The 19,816-nt window shown below is 38.4% G+C and overlaps 1 protein-coding gene across 6 annotated transcripts in view; it reads left to right on the top strand.

The window, feature by feature from the left end:
* The window catches only part of CNTNAP2 (contactin associated protein 2), a 1,014,729-nt gene that overhangs the window by 500,943 nt on the left and 493,970 nt on the right, over positions 1 to 19,816 (top strand). The gene's annotated exons all lie outside the window — the stretch shown is intronic.

The raw sequence follows: 19,816 nt of genomic DNA, 5'->3' as shown, positions 1-19,816 counted from the left end.
CTGCCAGAAAAACTCTTCTGAATCTCTTCCCAAAGCCACATGCAAATGCTGTTCAGTGCAGGGTTAAGCCACAGCCCGTGTTCCATTTGCCATCATTTCTTCCACTTAGTTATATCTACCTGGTTCAGCAGCTTAACCCAAATTCCTTCTTAATGAAACCAGCCTTTTCCTAAGCTTTCAGCAGGCAGAAGAGTTGGTAACCCATTAGCAAACATGAAGAGTGTTGCTTAGACACTCTTAGTGTTGCTTAGACAATCATAATACTCAAAATAGTACTCCTGAGGAATTATGTGGTGGCTTTCCATTGTTTGTAATCAGCAAACCTCAAATCCCTGTTTCAATGCAGAAGAGAACTTCTCTTCCTCTTGAGAAAAGCCAAAGTTTTGACGCTGGCACATTCTGAGATAATCTCCTGATTTATCCTTTATTTACTTTCTTGCTTGTCTTTTCATAGACAGGTCTGACCTTTCATATCTAAACATCCTCTGCTCAACTTAAATACTAGAGGCTCTATGAAGATCCTTTGGGGTTTATCCCACAGTACAAATGATAAGTCGCTGAAAAAGGACATCGTCTCCTTTGGCCCATAGTATCTTAACAGAGAAGCTTTCAGTGTCCAAAATCTTCTGCCATTAAATTGAATTTATCTGCTTGGAGCTCCTTTTTTTCTCTTCCAACTCTCCTAGTTAACATCTTGTTCTGTATATTAGTTTCTGTCAAGGATGTCTTTAGCTCCTCCAGTCAACTGTAAACTTATTAAAAGTTGGGATATGAATATATTTTTGTCATATTTATCTGTATTAAATAAATCAGACCTCTACCCATGGAATCTCTCTGGAAAGCTTTCCACCCTTGTGTCTTTCTGCTAGATCTCAAGTCATCTGAATTGCAGTTCATTTATATTTCAGACCCCGGGGTTAAGATAACATCCTTCAGGTAATAAAATGTCGCTGTGTGACAGATCTGAAGTGGTATTCTTCCAGTGACAATTCCCAGGGGCGTTTTATGTGGGAACTGAGAAGTATTTTTTGCCTCTGTTGCTAAATGAAGGTTTAAATAAGGACTCTGTATACACACAGCAAAAGTGCACTTCTGGTGGGGAGGTAACATTTCCCACCAGGTCTTTTCCATATTACTGATACTGCTTTATAACTGAATGTTAGTAAGTGGAGGCAGATACCCGTGAGGCACTTGTCAGCATGATCAAGATGGGAGACACAGATTCTGTCCACAGAAGACAGCATGATGATGACTTAGCATCAGAAGAGTATGAATATTAGAGAACTATTTTCTTCACACATAGCCAGTTTTGTGTCTTTTTGTGTTTATTTTTGGCTAATGACTTTAAGCAGTGAATGCAGTTGCATGAATAGATATTTGTGCTTTTGAATTCCGCAGAACTGAGAAACAGACATGCTTGGAGTAGAATCATAGAATAGTTAGGGTTGGAAAGCACCTTAAGATCATCAAGTTCCAACCCCCCTGCCATGGGCAGGGACACCTCACACTACACCATGTCACCCAAGGCTCTGCGCAACCTGGCCTTGAACACCACCATTGATGGAGCATTCTCAACTTCCCTGGGCAACCTATTGCAGTGCTTCACCACTCTTAACAGTAAAGAATTTCTTCCTTATATCCAATCTAAACTTCGCCTGTTTAAGTGTGAACCCGTTACCCCTTGTCCTGTCACTACAGTCCCTAATGAAGAGTCCCTCCCCAGCATCCTTGTAGTTGTTCTTCTTTCTTTTACATGTTTTTCTCCTAGTCTGTTTTTAAATCTCAGTACAGTAGACACTCAGACCAGTCAGAGCAAGAAATAGAGTCCCTGATTGCAAACTTTTTTATTTAAGAAAACTGATGACTTTAGTTCAGGGGTTTTGTGAATTCTGCTTCATCACGAACTGATTTTCACTGGAGAGGCGCCTACCAAGCATCGGGAATGCATTCTAAAACACAGTACTGTTTTTGGGTACTTCACTGAAAGTAATATAACTCTTTGTTGGTTGCGCTGATAACCTTGCAAGCATGGAGGAACCTGAGAATCAAGAAACCAGGCTGTTCTTCCTGACAGGCTTCCTAAATGTATACAGGAGGCTTTTCAGGACTTAACCTGTGCTCGTTGAGGTAAATGTGTTTTTTTTCCAGTATTATTTTCTTTCTAGATTAGTAATAAAGAAATAATCAAAAGGATAAAATAGAGACAGGAGCTTTAGTTGCATTTGTTGTGTTTATGCACATCCTGACAGCAGTATCCCCAGGACACCCTTGAGCATTCATATAATATAAATCTGAAAGACTGGGTATCAGAAACATTATGTTCTTTCCCCCAATATACTAGTTTGCCATCTCTGCCTCCTCTTCTGTAAAGGTGACAACCTCACAATCGTGTCAGCCAGTGTTTTCAGCAGCAGCATGAATGCCATCCAGCACCAGTGGCTTAAACATAGTAATCTTATAAAAGCCCGTTTGTCTGTTAATGACAGAATGAGATGGTTCCTGTAAACTTTTGCATAGATGTTATTATTCCTTGAAAATTCTAATTCAACTTAGTGCTATGTTAGCTCTTTAGTTCACCTTGTAGCAGATTTAATTCTTATTGTATTGTTTCAGAAAGAAACAACAGCAGAGAGGGTCTCCACTTAGAACATAATATATTTGTTTTCCATACACTTAAAAATCATATTTAGGGACTCTCTGAAGGTCTCGGACCTTCATTTGTAAGTTATTGTTGCCTACATGTATGGCATAATAGCATTTCATAAAAAGGGCACAGGGCCTTCAAGCAGAGGGCCACGTAACACTGTGCAGAACCACTGTGGGAGGAAGCTATCAACTATGTAGATTAAAGCACCAGTGCTATCTTTTCACCTTTTCGTCCTCTCCAAATGCAAGGGAAAAAAGGAGATTTTCTTTTAAAGTAGGCATTTGCAGCATTGGCACTTGGAGGAAAACCAGGAATATTTTTTCTAGTGCAGATGTCCTTGAAACTCTTTTGAGTTTCCAAGGAGTTTTGCAGCTTTTAATCTTATTTATCACTAATCCTTGGGTAGGTGTCCCACAATACCTCTAGCCACTTACTTACAGGAAAATAATTAAAAGTCATTGTAATATCAAACACGATTCTTTTGCGGGGGGTAAGGGGGAACACGACCTAATTACAGGCATGGAACTTTAATTTATGTGCAGGGAACTGACACTCAATATCTTCTTTTTCATTGCTATTCAGGAACCTGGGCAAATAGATTATTATCTGTGACAGGTTTCTGGCAGTCCCTCTTGGTTTGACAGTGTTATTTTAGAGAGAAGAGAGAGTCACTTTTGTGTGTAATGAAAGGAAAAGTTGTCAAGCATCCATACATATTTTATGCTGGATAAAACTTATGTGCTAGAGGAAAGATTCTGTTTTCAGTCACGCCATTGTAAATTCATAGTGCTTCTGCTGACCTCCAGGTTTGCACCAATGACACACAATGGCATCTAGCCCAAAGGATGGATTCCACTTTTTTACACGGCCACTGTAGCTCTTCCGAGTCAGCTTTGCCCTTCCTGTTTTCTTGGTTTGCACAGTCATGCACAGCTGGGATGTGTATTTTGGCAGTTTGGTCATTTCCTACTGACACTGACAGAACTAAAAGCAGTTTCTATCAAAGTGCTTCCTTGAAATGGCATCAGGTACAGTCTCAATTGTCTAGGTTTTTTTCAGCTTAGTTCACAGAAGCAGCTACCCTTAGCTGCAAAAATAGACTCGGGAAAAAAGCATTTTCTAGTTGTCTGTTGCTAGCTCTCCCTTTACTTTGGTCTTGAAAAAGATGGTGAATACCTTCAGGCATTTCTGCACATTGTTTCATTTATTTTTCGAATGCTGCTGAAGCAGCAGCACGTGAGCACTGAGGTGAAACAGAGCAACCAAAGCCGTTTGGTTTCTGTTAAGCCAAATGGCAGATGATGTTGTCTTTAAAAAGCTTACTTATTAAGTTTATGTATTTGGTAGGGGAAAAAAAACAACTTGGTTCCCTTGCTGTGAGGCAGCCACTATAAAATGCATAGTTTATGCTAACACTAAGCAGGATCTTATTGAACTGTTTCACTGAGGACAAATACTGAAAATTAAGAGATGTATAGAATATTTTCTTACTAAGAGATGTATAAATATTTACTTACTAATGTAAGTAAGGATATTTACTTACTAATGTAAGAATATTTTCTTACTAAAGAAAAGCATGTTTAGAGGCATGACTTCCCTTATGCCTTTTCCAGGAAATATATGTATATGCAACATTTGAAGGGTGCTTTCTTTTAAAATGCAAAAAATAACTTTTGTTTTCTTTTTGCAGATTTAAAATAGTGGAACAACATAATACATGTCCTCAAAAAAATGAGGGTTTCATTGATTAACCTTTTGTAATGTTTTAACAGCTCTTTTTATGCACTTAGCACATGCATTAAAACCAACTGCTAAGTGGAATCAACTTTACTACAGCCCTAGCACAGGATTTCTACCTGAAGAAAGTAACACTCTTACTATTTTGGTGTTGGTACTTAGATAATTACCTGTGAAAACAGTAACAGCAAATCCCACGTCTCTAGGATCTGTTATTCCCATCACAAGGGTGATACTATTGACTGTACTGAATCTGGGAAAGAATGTGGTGCTGAGGCACCTTTAGGAGAGTTAGGCTGGTTTCTGTAGTGTTGGCAACTACTGATATATTTGATTAAATTTGTGTATGATCAAGCTTTGCTGTATGCTGCACAAGAGTATATGGTCCCGGGGGGGGGGGGGGGAGCTTCATGTATTGAAGCATCTTCCAAAGGTACAGAACTAGGCACGACACAGTTCTTCATTTTTTGCCTTCGCTGTGGCCTGTGAAACATATATTGTAGAATCATGGAATCACAGTCTGGTTTGGGGCAGAAGGGACCTTAAAGCTGATCCAGCTCCAATCCCCTGACATGGGCGTGAACACCTTCCACTAGAGAAGGTTACTCCAAGCCCCGTCCAACCTGGCCTTGAACAGTGCCAGGGATGGGGCAGCCACAGTTTCTCTGGGCCAACGCCTCAGCACCCTCACAGGGAAGAACTTCTACCCAATGTTTAATCTGAATCTCCCATGTCAGATTAAAGCCATTCCCCATTGTGTTGTCACTACATGCCTGACTTCAGTGAAGACGCTGTTTCATTCAGAGCTTGAGCAGTGCTTCCACCAATAGTTTGAATACTTCCTAGTCTGTGTGTTTCAGTGTTACTTACACCGAGTCATGCAACAGAGTGTTGTTACTCATTTATGACTGGGTGTGCAATTACAAATTAGTTGCAATTACAGAAAGCAACTTGGTTGGTATTTTTATTTGGAAATGCCTGAAATACTCAAACACATTCTTCAAAATATATATGAGACATGCTCACTTTTCTTCATTGCATCTAGAAAGCATAAAACATTATGACCCCAAAAATGTTCACCAGCTCTGTTCTTTATAATGGAGAAAGAGCAGAGTGCTGAACTTTCCCTGTATCTGGTACAGTTCAAAAGGAATTTTCAAATCATGCCATGGCCTTTACCTGTCAGGATTGATTGGTAGCAAGTTAGCAAGTCCTAACTCTTAGAATCCAAAAGCACATTTTATTCTCATTCCCCACAACCCCCAGGGTATATTGTTAACTTAGTAATAAGGAATTGAATATGTGTAATATAATGCAACATGTCCCACTAAATTTACAAATAAGTTTCTTGAAAAACTGCTCAGGATGCTTAAGGCTGTGAAAAAGTACACTACTAAATATTAATGTTCCAGAAACTCTGAATGCTACAGAATGCTGGTTTGTTGGCAGGCCACTTAAAAAAAATCAACAAAAACATCAAGAAATCACTAAACCATTTCATCTTCCTTTGGCAGGAAGACATTGGTTATTCAATTGTCTGTTGAACAAAGTTGGAACACAAAGAGTGCACTTCCCCCTTCTTCCTTCTTCTTGTTCTTTCTGGCTTTGAGCAGCCCAGTACAAACTGTACTTTTCAGATGCTGTTTGTAGGAAAATGCTGTCATGAATGTGAGGCTTGGTTCATCTTTCTTTTATTTCTAATCTTCAGGCCTTTGGCTCTGGCAACCTTTATCTTTTGCTGCATAAATATGGAATTTTATAGTTCCTTTTTTTTACTATGAGTAATGATTATAATAATATGTTACTACTATTAACTAATATTGCTACTAATAATAAATAATTATGTCACTTAGAAGCATTATAGTCCAACCGGTTCCATATTGCAGTCAGTTAGATTTGCATTTTTAGTGTTATTTCTTCCTCATGTCAGGAATTTGTGATAAGTGCTACTGATCATTAGTCTCTGTAAGGCTGTTTCAGAATTAGAACAAGGTTTTACTCTTTTCAATAATGACAATAAACCCATGCAGAAGCAGTAAGTATCTGAAATACGACCATCCGACAAGAAAGATTTGCTTTTGTCAGCATACTCAGACACTGCAATAGATGTTCTGCACCTGGATACAATATCTCACTTTATTTTTTCTGTAGAAAGAGTGAGTGTCCTCTCTGTTTTCTAAGGCTTCTTCAGGTATTTTCAGCCTTGGGGCTCCTTGGCCATTCCCATAACAGTGAATCAGAGCCACTCTAGCTAGTATTCTTGTCAGTAAATAGTGAGCTGTTGAAGAGTCATGTGGTAGGAGAATGAAGCAGGTCCACAGGAAACAGGTTTTTTTTTTCCCAGCGGGGATTGTTTCCAGGATTTTCAGGGCTTATTTTGTGCTACTGATGTTCTATGATTCCAAGAGCAAGCAGAAAAGGGTTGTACCAAGGTAAGAACTGTTAGATGTAAAATGTACCTGTACACTGAGGCAGATGGAGGTACAGAAATTAAATGTAAGTCAGTGTTGAGTCAAGGTTTTGACAAATAAGCATTTAAATATAAAAAAAATGCAGAACCAGTATAGTTATGTATCTTACATTGGTGGCTCTGCAGGAGGTTAGAAAATAATGTGTTAGTTTATTACATCCTGATTTTATTCATTCTTTTCCCTCTTTATGGAGGCTTTTATTCTGCTTTGGTGTGTTAATGCAGCTGTACTCACTTATTTCTCAGTTACTTCAGCTTCCTTAGAACTTTTCTTGTGTATGGTCTTAAATTCCAGGTGCCAAATATTCAGAGAAAACAAGCCTTGTTTATTTACAGGCACTTGCCACGTACAAACAACTGAAGCAAATAGCTTAGCTATTTTTACCTTTTCAAGTATGTGTTATTTTCATGGAAATAGGCTGAGGCCCAATGTGGTATGCCTTAGATTATGCCCTTAGCACAATTTCAGCACTGACATTGAATATAAAAATACAAGTGGAAAAAGGGATTACACAGGAGCAACTAAAGACTCAATAGCAGTGGATTTGTTCCTGTTCTTTATTTTTCTTTCTACACAATAGTCATATTAAACATTTAGATCTCTAGTTTGTGTCTTAAAGTAAATTCAACTTCCGCAGAACTTATTTAGAACAGCTATAAGGATATATCCTTACCAGCTTCTAATGGAAGAGAATTCCAAGCTTGAATGTATTTAGTAATGTTTTGGAAATATGTTTTGAATGATAAATAGAAAAACACTAAGTGCTATTCAGCACTAATATTAATAACAGGTTGGTTAGCTCTTGTGTCACATTGTACATGCAGAAGAGGAAGTTTTCCCTTCAGTTTAGTTATCTGTGGAAAGTACATGTATTTGTTCTGTGATGTCACCCAAATCTCACAAAGAATAATTATCTCTTAATACTAAAAATATACCTTTGTGGAATTCACTAGAGATTTATTTTTTTTAAAGGATACGCGTTGTCACAGAATTGATGGGCAAACTGTAGTAGGTGTGAAATCAAAGAACGAACTCGTACATTATTCATCATTTAAAAGAAATTGTATTCTTAATCAGAGTTCCAAATGTGCTGGGTATCATCAACATCACTTCAACAGAGATGAATAGATTCGAATCATCACATTCAATAGCTGAAGTTCATTTTGGATCAAAACTTTTAGCTCAGGTCTGGATCTGGCATTTGTAAGTCCTACCAGGCATGTAGATATCCACAGTCTTAAGCAAACATGAAAAGTTATTAACTTAAAGTTCTGATTATGCTGATACCCTGAACTAACACAGGGATATGAGACATTGCAGTGGATCGATTTTCTTCCCATTCTGTTTAGTGATTCACACATCTGGGAATACAGAAGCCTGAAGTAGCAACTTTTTTATTCTCCACTCATACCAGTATAATCTCATCGGAGACTTGGTATTATGTTAGTTTGAGTTGTTGAGCCATGTACCCTCAGTTCACACTGGAAATGGTAGAAATTGAGGGGGTTTGTACATTGCAGAAAGAAGCCCAGACAGAATGTGCTTCTGACACTTCCAGTCCTGAAGTCGAAATCTCAGGCTGAATGAAATCCAAAGAGAATTTGACTGCTTCTGAGAAAGGCACTGCAATGCAACTTTTCTTTTAACCCAGTTATTTGAGAGTTACTCTGCAGATTATCTAAGCACAGCAGCAAGAGGTCTGAGAATGTACAAGGTCCTGTCCTCTGAGAATTCATTGCAGCTCACCCATGTCAGTGATGTCTGTCTAGTGCTTGTCAGGACTGTCAGGACTCGCTGCCCGCCTCTGGAAATTCTATTTTCAGTTTATTCCATATTAATGTAAAAAGGAGGTGGAAAAGACACAGAGGGATCAGAAAGCCCTTGTCTAGAATCCAACCAGTTATCATTTAATCATTTGGGACTTAGCCTGACATCTTAAAAACTTTATTTCACAAAAATTAGACATGTTTTGCATTGCAAAGAGTCAGCTGATGGTATAAAAATTGACTAAGATCTGCGATTCCATACTCTTTGCAATCTTGGAACTGGAAGTTCTGCTATCTCAAGAAGGAATATAATGTGTATTTTTCCACATACAAATCAGCAATATTCAGCAGAATAAGACGTATCTCCTCTGACCAAGTGAGCCCTATGAATGTTCCTGTGATCAGGCAGGAAAAATAAAAGCTTTTGTTCATTTCTGGTTAAATAAGAATTAAAATATTGTCTTTCCATTCAGTATGTTACAGAATCATTAAGCTAATTACAAATGTTATTATACCAGATTTTCTTCTTCACATACGGTATTTTACATGGTTATCACTGCATAGGGTAGATGTCTGTTAGAGGAAATCTAGCAGGGTTCTACCTGTATTGTTGAGGGTCTGGGTGGGTGGTTATGATACACCATACTAAGAAATGAGACCTGGTTCTGGAGAAGTGCTTAGCTCCTTCATCTGTATTTCAGCACTGGTAGAATGGTTTGTACTGTTGAAGGACATTACAAAGACATGCTGAGTGTGTTGGCTTTGATCTGTTTTATTTATTTTTTCTTTTTAATTAGGAATGACCTTAATCAAATCTTAATGTTACAAAATCAAACATCAAGAAGTTGTTTTCTCATGGAGAAAAGGTGAATTACATTGCTTTTCCTGTACCATCTTAATCAGTCTTAAAAATTGTTTTCAGAATACTAACTATGATGGAAAAATCTACATACAGTATGCACAATGTGCCCAAACTTCATGTATTTACTGTATATATATATTTGTAAGTCCTCACACGGTCAGAGCATCTTTAACAGTGTACTAAATATATTCCCTCCAGAATCAAAGAGTATTAATAAATGAAGCAGAGGTTCATCATTATTATTTAGCTTTATGAGAAACATATTGCACTTTAAAAAACAATCCTAAGAGCATTCTTAATTTGTTTTTCATAAACTGATCATTGTTACATTGGATTGTGTTATAATTAACCAATTTATCAAAAGCACTAACATCATCAAACACTTCTTATTTTGACATACAAACTCTTGCGGTGTACAAGCAAGTAGGTAGATGGGAAATACATCAATTGAAAACCTGTCCTATGAATATGAATATTTAAGAAACCTTTCAGATTTTAATGGGCTTTAAGAGAGTATTTACTGTTTAGTATCTTTTTCCTCTGCATTTCTACTTCATCCATCACCTGAAACCTGACACAGTGTCACTCTTCTGAGTAATTTTGGCAACAAATCAGGAAAACCCAAGTCATTACTCAAGCAAAGCATATGTAAAAGGTGGGGGAAGATGAAAGAAGCCAAACTGAAGTCTAATAAATCTTGTTTGAAACTTTGAACTCTTTGAAACTCTAGATTGTGAAGTTACAAGGGAAGTTTATCCTCCAGTTGGTAGCCCTTCAGGCTCAATATTCCTGCAGCCTGTGTGGCAGAGGGTTTATCTAGATTCTTAGAATTTTATGAAGCTGGCAAGAAGGAAAAGTCATAGAACTTTTAGGTGCAAACATCGTGAATGTAGGGCTTTAAGAGAATGTGTTATCCAGTGATAAATGTCTTTGCTTGTGACTGAATGTCCTATGAAACAAAATTAACAGCAGTAGTACAAAAAGACAAGTTTTAAGAAATCATGATCCCAGTTTATTGTGAAATAGCTTTTGATGTGCAAACTGGGTTTAAGTCTTCTCATTTTAGTTTCAGTTTCTGAGAATTCAACAGTATTTTGTAATGATTTTTTTTCCCAGTGCATTTTGTTTTGCTTACTTTTCTCCAGGAACCGTGTCCTTTAGTAAAGCCTAAGATACATTAAGATGTGATAAGAGCACAAGCTAGTGGCACAAATACTGCTGTCTGTTGTGAGGGCTGGGAGAAGTCTGTGCTACCTGTCTCTACTGCTAAGTTCCCTTTTCTGCTGCTTGTTCCTTTTTCTTCAAAAGGTAAAATAAGTGAGAAGAAACATCTCAGAATACACAAAGAGAAGGATCATTCGGGCGAATAGCTGTGGGCAGCAGAGGCCAGATAGTGTATGCAGCCATTCTCAGCATTCTGTGAGAGCCATATATTGCAGACCAGAGATACCAGCTGGGAGTTGCCCTGTGGAAGGTGAAGCTGAAAGAGAGCTTATTTTCTTCAGTAGAGAGCAGGATGAAAAAATGCGTTTATGTGGAGGGCAGTGGAGGAAGGTGGAATAAGGAGAATGAGAGAATCTTTATAGACAACACTGAAGCTGAATGTTCTAACATGCAGGCTGAGGTGAAACATATTAGTTCAGTTCAGTAACTACTTCTTGGTGGCAACTTTCCTTACCCAAAGTAGTTTCAGATTAGTCATTACTACTTGTAAATTGCTAGCAGCACAGTTATGGATGTACTAAAGTAAGTATAGGAATGCTAGACTGACTTCAGGCTAATTGCCAAACTACATTACTTAACAAGTTTGAGAGAGAATTTTTGTAGCCCACACTGAGCTCCATGACGTGTTAGACTGATAAATAGTACCAAAGCAGGTTTATTTATGTATGAATGCATGACATACATACCTATCTTTGAGGCACTACACGTGCCTCCTGTGACTAAACTAGGGATGCACTTGACCAAAATGCCAGGTGCCTGTTGTGGTTTAAACCTAGCCAGACGGCTTGTTCACTCACTCCCCCCTTCTTTCCCTCCCCCTACTCCCAGAGGGACGGAGAGGAGAATCAAAAAGAATGCAACTCCCACGGGCTGAGATAAGAACAGTTTAGTAACTAAGGTATAACACAAATCACTACTGCTGCCACCAATAATAATAACAATAAAGGAAATAACAAGGGAAGAGAATACAACACCTCAGCACCAGCCGACCGATAACTTGCCCCCCCCAGCCCGACCAAGCACCGACCGATACCTCCTCCAGCCCTGCAGTCCCAGCCCTTCTGGGTAACTCTCAGTTACATCTTGGGCATGACGTGCTGTGGTATGGAATACCTCTTTGGTCAGTTTAGGTCAGGTGTCCTGTCTCTGCTTCCTCCTGGCTTCCCCTCCTCCCTGGCAGAGCATGAGCCTCACAAAGTCCTTGGTCAGGGTAAACATCACTTAGCAACAACTGAAAACATCGGTGTTATCAGCACTGTTCCCAGGCTGAAAGTCAAAACACAACGCTGCACCAGCTACCAAGAAGGAGAAAAATTGACTGCTACTGCTGAACCCAGGACAGTGCCCTCATGTTTTTGTCTCTAATGTATTATAGAATAACAAAGTGTCTGTAATTTTTATAAAGCTATGAGAAGCAATTTACAGTTCTCAGCCACAAATGTCCAAAGATGAGGGATCTGGGATTAAAAAGAAGAATAAGTTTTATCTAATGATAGGGAGCTTGTTCTTTTACAGATATGCATGAAGTTGTAGATGACACTCCATAAGCATTGGATCTTGTTGTACCTTTCTCTTCATCACTGCTTTCCATGTCATACTTCCTGCAGATTCTGATGCTAGTATGGCTGGAGCATCCTTGGTTCAGTACGTGCTCTGTGGCAGACACATCTTGAATTTTTATTGTGACCAATATTGCGCAATGATACTAATACATCACACGGAGTGGGTAAATTTACGATGTTCTCAATTTCCAAACCATAAGAAACTTAGATGATCTTTAACATCTTCTTTTTAATGGAGTAATTTTCATGACTCTTGTCTACTAAAAACCCCTCTATATCATTCTTTGTGTCTAATTCTTCAGTTACTCAGATCTGGGAATGAATCCATTTGTCAACCCCGCACGATTCTAACACGCTGTTTTCCATATGTTCATACTATTTTTTATTTTAACCTTCGTTTTACATATATCAACGTGAGTAACAGCCAAACTGATACTACGGGGACTAAGAGAGAAAAGGGTGTGAAAGGTATGAATGCACATGCTAATTTTACTTCAAACAGCATGGATTTTTTTGCGTAAGCATAATTAAATTTGGAAGAGAATATAAATGTTTTCGGAAAACACTTCAGTAGTGCAGCCATCAGGGAGGTGTAATGGCTTTTTAAGTGAAAGGATAATTAATAGCATAATAGTAAGTGGATATAAACAGGCCATGGATCATTTCAGACTATAATTCAGAAGAACAGAGCAAGTAGAGCAATAGTGTTCTGGTGGGTCCAGATTGCAACAGCAAGAGGGGGCCCCATCAAGCCCTGAAAAGTTAAAAATGTGCATTCCTGCAGAACAACTTCACAACTGCAATATAAAGAAGATTATGCTGGTTCTTAACATCCTTTCTCATCTTGCAGTATAATTATTTGGGTTCCTTGCTACAATTCAGAGTTAAACTTGGAGTTATATACTGTCAGGTTTGCCCACTTGCTCAAAGTACACTGATGTCTTGGCTTTTTAATTCACTGATGATTTGTACTTGTGGAAAAAGAAAACAGACCCCAAACCAAACCAAGCATACTGTAATTAAATAAGCGCATCTCCCCAGCAGTAATACTACTGCCAGCTCAGTGAGCAGTCTGCTGCTATGTGCTGCTTACAGACCCTTTCACCAGCCTCAGTCTTCTTGCCAGGCTGGGCTCCCTATCTCTTGGGCCAGATTTTCCAACCTTTGCGTAAATTCTTTTATCTCCTCTACCCAGTGCAGTTAGCAGGCTCCTAAAATATGAACATCCATTGATCTTTTGTCACATACTGCATGTTGTTGCTTCTGTGGGCATATGGGTCATTAAAATCCTTATGTTCATCTACTCCATGTATTTAGGGGTTTTACTATTACTAGTTTTATTTTCTGCCTAGCAGAGGTAGCTATTCTGTGTCTTGAATCTTCAGTCTGTTCTTGCTCATTCTGATTTCATTTTGATTTCCAAGAAGGATATTGAAAACACTAAACTTGAGATTTTTTTCAAGTTTATTTTCATTTTGCTGAGTTTCTAACAATGAACTTGTTAGGTTAAAAATGTAGCAGTATTTCTTTTTAATAACTCAGCACTATAATCCATTTTTAGGTAAGAATGCAGTGGATTTTTTTCCCCTGGATTTACTATATTGGGTTCCATACTTATTTTCTGGAGTGTAGTGATGAGTGAAGATGGATCTGAAATCCTCTTAGATACTACAGGTAGCAGAAGAACAGCTTTGTAGTTTAACCTCTGCTGGTTTGGAAATACCAATAACAGATATACAGAGTTTAATGATTATTGCGAGGTTGGTGAGGCACTGGCACAGGGTGCCCAGAGAAGCTGTGGCTGCCCCATCCCTGGCAGTGTTCAAGGTCAGGCTGGACGGGCTTGGAGCAACCTGCTCTAGTGGAAGGTGTCCCTGCCTGTGGCAGGGGGTTGGAACTGGATGAGCTTTAAGGGTCCTTCCAACCCTAACTGTTCTGTGATTATGATTCTATGATAGTGGTGGTTCTTTAGTGTTATTAACATCCCAGAATTTTTAATGTCAAATTATCCTAACAGAAGTTAAGGGCAGTTTTGCCTTTGTTAGCAGCAGAACACTGTGCAGTGCAGCCAACTGCTACATAATGGTTTTATATTAGGGAGGGATAGGTGAGTCATGATTCATATTTCTTCTAAACTGTCCGTATTTCCAGTGTCTTGGCCAAATTAAGCATTTTTTTTTTTTTAAATCCACTCTAAACTGTCTGTCTGTATCTCACAACACGGTTTCCCCACAGAAATCCAGTGTAATTACCTTTGAATTTGGTCTTTTGTGTTTCTGAAGAATGCTCCTGCCCACACAGTAGGCTGATACATTAGGTTAGACTTCCTGTACCACAAACAATATAGCACGTACTCTCATATGCCCTGTCTGAAAAGAACTGGTGTGAACAAGGATGGGGCTGGCACAAACTCCTAAGAGCTTTAGGAAATGAAAATGGAAATTTCTCCATTACCTCAGACTTGTTCCACTTCTTTTTAACTACTAAGTACATGTTAGGCGTTACTGTCTTGCTCAACCTATTCCTGATGGTGAGCATCTCAAAGATAAATGTACTAGTTCTCAACACCTCATTAAAAATGTTAAAAGCTGTTAACATCTTTTTAAATGTGTCTTTATAACATTATTTATATATTCTAAAAGAATGTTTAAGCATGAGGAAATATAAATTCAGTGCCGGGTAAAATCAGGGCTTTATATTTTTTGGCTAGAGACAAATTATCATTTGTTACTGTTATCATTATTTAAAGTTATAATACAATTTTAGATGGCTTTTCATTTCATTGTATTTTCAAAAACACATGTTACATTGCCAATGTAATATTTAAATCTTGTTTTCTGCTGAAGTCTAATTTCAGATGTCTCTTTTATAAAGCAAAATTAGAAACCATCAGTCAAGTAGCCAACAATTTCATCACACTTTTGGGAAAATCAAATACTACTCATCAGCTGAATGAATTTTTGCCTTGGCTGAACTGTATCATTTATGCTGAGTAGGCTAATCAGGCTATAAACAAGCATAAATAGTATTTATTAAATTGTAGCAACAATGAAACTTACTTATAAACTTCCAGTCAAAACCCAAATACCTTTATATGCTCTGTTAGAAAATAACGAGTTCTGAATCAACTGATGAAACTGTATAGCAGGTTTGAGGAAATTCTGTCACTGGGTGTTACTGCTAGGAAGAAACTTTGCTGCATCAGCTAGATAAATGTTCCTATTCAGTTAGCTATCCCATAACATCTTTGAGGTATCTCAGGCTTAGAGAGTATACTCCTAGAAGAGAAACCCGGCTTAGCTGGTGGAAGAGATGAGACCAGAGATTGCTTGGGTGATGTGCTGTTCTCTCCTTCAGGAGACTCGTGAGGAATAGGAACTTCAGGGTTATTACCAGGAGGAGGCTGCTCGAGAGAGCAGCAGAATTCTTCCTTTCACTTGTTTGTGTTTATTTCAATTAGGCCTTCTGGTTCATTTGGGAGAAACATCCAAACAAACAAAACCCAAAAAAAAAAAAGTTTGTCCTTTGTAACCTGACCTGCAGCAATCAGGATCCTTTTCCCAGTCTGCATGACTAAAAGAAGCTTGATTGGATTGGCTTTGCTTTTAGTTACTTCTTTGTGTTTGTCTGTCCTTTTGTATTTCTGCAAGCTAGAGGATGAAACTCTTGTTCTTGGTTTATATCTGCTTTTTAGAAAGCTAGACAATATCTACACTTGTTGCCATATGATTATTACCAGTGTCTACGGCAGTAAGCAATTCCCTTCTCAGAAGAGCAGCACATCTCTAAATGTAGTCATATTCCACTGTTAACCTTTGTATTGGTGTATTTACCAGTATTTCTGCAGTTCCCTTATACACTCACAGATTTGTAATTAAATAGCTTGGCTTTTGAGAGGCCCTTTGGGCTAAGCTTGGCCAGGTAATTCTTAATCCACAAAGCTAAGTCTTTAAGAGAACAGGAAAAAAAAACAAAATTCCTAAAGCCTAATTTAACTAACTCTAAGGTTTACAATTCTAGGAAGAAGATATTCAGAGGTGTTGCAGGTTAAAAGTGAGATTTGATAAACTGTCCCTGGAAATGAGGATTTAATTGCTCCTAATGCTGGCAAAAGATAGAAGAAACTCTGAAAAGCTGCTGCAGGGTTAGCATAAATATTTTTCGAGGGAAGCATCACAGTTTCTACGTCATCTGTTGCAATCATAGATTCACCTCCCCACTCTGCTTTCCTTATGCTTCTGGAAGGGATTATTCCCATGAGAAGAAAATGCCGTTACTGGGTTAGAGAAGAGCACATCTAAACCATATCCATCTTATGGGAAGGACAGATGCTGATATGAGTGTGTTACATAGCAGTGTAGAGTTTCCTCACTTCCATCCACTGCTGCACAGTTGTGAAGTCATCACAAGTAGTGAAATAAATCATTTCTGCTTTTGGCTAATCTAGCAATGTTCTCCAATACCTCTTCTACATTCTGTGCTTTAGCCTTAAAAGCTGCTGTTAAGAGCTAGAAGAAATTCCCTGAATTTACTGTGAAGAGATGCTTTGGGTTGGAGGTCATTTATTTTTATTCCATGTTACGCAGATGTGAAATTTGGGCATCTTAATATGCATCTGTAAATTACTTCTGTATGTAAGTTCAATAACCATTTCATTATGGTTTAAAGATTATATTGTGTGTATTTGGAGGACAAAGGAAGATGCACTCCATACATGGGAAACAAAATGTTTCAGTTCACCTAAGTCAAAGCAGCAGTAACCAAGTCACCTCATTATCCAAGTGATGTGCAAACTTCAGATATTACCTTGGTTCATTTAAATGCTGGGTGAAGGACTACAATGTCATCTTTTTCAGAGTTTTCTTAAAAAAAAAAGATATAAATAATAATAAAACCTAACAAACCCTAAGAAAACTTACTTTCTGTGTGGACTATTAAATTAAAAGCAAATGAGGAAATGTGTATATGCGTATACTGGTGTTAAAAACATGAGAAAATTTCACCCTGAAGATTGCCCTGAATAACTGGTAGAAATTTAGAGGATTACAGTCTGTTGCCATTCAAAGCAGAGATGGTTGCTGCACTCTTGGTCTCTCTTCAGTTCAGTCCTCTTTGTTTGTACTGAATGGCAAGGGTCCCGTTGTGCTGGGCCCAGTGGGAATCAGGCAAGAGAGATGGTTTCTATATTTTCAAGTTTCTTTCAGTCAGAATTGTAACAAAAGCTTACTTTCCCTCAGCTTTTTATCACTGTCATCTTAAAAATGTTTTCTGGCTGCCTCAGTGTGACACTTGCTGCCTTTTTAGTTTATTTCTAATACTTTTCCCAGGCACACAGAAACATATTTGTGCAACTGAACCTATACCTACCTCTCTTAAGCTTGATCTCAGGCATGGAGGAGACTGCATTGCAGGCTTCATGTGTTGTCCAGGCTTGCATGCTGTCTGATTTCCCTGGCATTGTGGTTATTAAACAAGTGACTGTCTCTGTGTTTCCTCATCTTATCTGAGGATATGTCTTTCAATTTTTACGACGGCAAAGGCAGATGCCTTCAGTTTACCTCCATGTCATGTCCATCATTTTGCCAGTAGAAGTCCTTGTGGACCCGTCTTCTCTGTGGGCTCTCAGACACGACTGATAATTTGGTGGGGTCAACCTGACATTGTTCATCTGTCTTAAAGCATAAGACTTCATAAGAAGTTTCAAGGACCTGATAGGAAGAGTGTTAACCATGGCAGTAACAAGTAAGATGAGGGGAGAGGGCTACCATGTGAACTAGCTCTGTTAATGGATGAATAGTGACCTGTGATCCCAGAGTGGAAAGAGCTCTCCATAGATTTTCTGGCTTTTTAGTGAAAGAGCATTCTGTATGTTTCTGATCATTATTGTGGCATTGTGGCAAGAAGATTCAGTCCATGATTTTACATTACAAATAATTCCGTAGTGGTTTTGGTATATTCAAGATGCAGCCTTAGAAAGAGCCCATGAAAATACTCTTTTACTCTGAATCTCTTCTATGATCAGGTTCACAGCTGTGGTTCCTGAAGCCGATGTTTCAGCCCAATTGACAAGTCAGTATTTTGCAGCACCGGGAAACAAATGAGAGGCAAGAAAAAAATAGCCTTCATTGATACTTATTTTGAATACTTTGTCATTGAATCATGGCTTAGAAGTTCATTATAATGAACTAAAAAACTAATCATACCTGAATAATTACATGTAAACGGTTACTTAAATGACTAAAACAAAAATGGAAGCGAATCTTGTGGGCTTAGTTCACTGCACACTGAATATCACAAGTGCATTGGCTCTAAGCTCTCTGAGTAGAGAGCTTAGAGTATGTTCAGTATGTTTTGAGAAGACAACTGCCCTTAGCTAAATCCTGACTGATTCCTACTGTGTAAAGGAAAAAACACTTCATGGTTATCTTTTTGGTCAGGTGACTGACAGGGAGGATACCATTCACAGGAAGGATAATATTCACTAGAGCAATAAAAACCATTTTTAAAAAGTCTCCTTGCAACATAGTGGTAAAAGGATCATTTTTGTCTTAGGTGTCAATATCACAATAGAAATAGATTTTGTTTTCTAGACCATAGTCTTTGTGTGTGTGTGTGTGTGTGTGTTCTTCGGATTCCTCCTATGTATTAGTCTTTTCAGGATATTCACCAGTGCAATTTAAAGTGCTTCTGCTCTCAAATATAGCATACTTATTGGTCAAAATAATAGTCCTTTGGGTATCACAGACTTGCTTGCTGTTTTGCAGAACACTAAAATTCTTCCCTTTGCAGTGCCGGTGTTGTGAAGTCAATCCAAGGGGGCATGATACGTGTTTTTATTACTTTTGTTTCTATGGGGACTCTCTTTTTCGTGTTAGGAATTTGCTGTGGTTTGACTGCAGTCTGTCTGGAGGAAACTTCGTTCTTTGGTAACCCAGGAACTGTTGAGTTTATTTATTTATTTTTCTCTCTTGAACACATGATGAATTCCAAATGTCTTTCTCAAGCAGTGAAGAAGAGCTCAGTCTAGCAAAACCTCACTGAGGCTGCAGTCTCTGATACGGCTATAAGCACAATGCACAGCCACTCATGCTCGCATTTTATATTTTTATTAGACATACAACCCCTTACTACAGTTGCAGAATCAAACATTAGGAAGGCATGAAACTGCTTTTGCAACTTTTGGCCCCTTTTAGTGTCTGCAGTAAGAAGCTGTCTAATTAAATAACTGTTCTCCCTTCCCATATGCTCTGCAAGAATCCATTTCATTTACTGCATGAAATGGTATATGCATACTTAGTAAGTGGTTACTCAGTGGTTTGGGGGTTTTGTTTGTTGCACAGAAATGTAGCCATAAGCCTAATTTATTGCTGTAAGTACAGAATTGCACATTTCCATGTGGCCTTCCTTATGGTGCCTATGAGAATGCCTTACAGACTCCTTTATTTCTGTTCACATCTGTAATCCCTTTCATCTGCTTCTGCACATGCCATGCTGAAGCACAAAAGCAAAAGGGAAGAGCGTCCAGTAATGTGAGCTGCCTTGGTTGC

The sequence above is a fragment of the Pezoporus occidentalis genome, unplaced genomic scaffold, assembly GCF_034315485.1.
Source record: "Pezoporus occidentalis ecotype Australia unplaced genomic scaffold, CSIRO_AGI_Poc_V1 ctg28, whole genome shotgun sequence".
Lineage (NCBI taxonomy): Eukaryota > Metazoa > Chordata > Aves > Psittaciformes > Psittacidae > Pezoporus > Pezoporus occidentalis.
The sequence above is the reverse complement of the archived record's forward strand: the minus strand, read 5'-3'. Positions and strand labels throughout refer to the sequence as shown.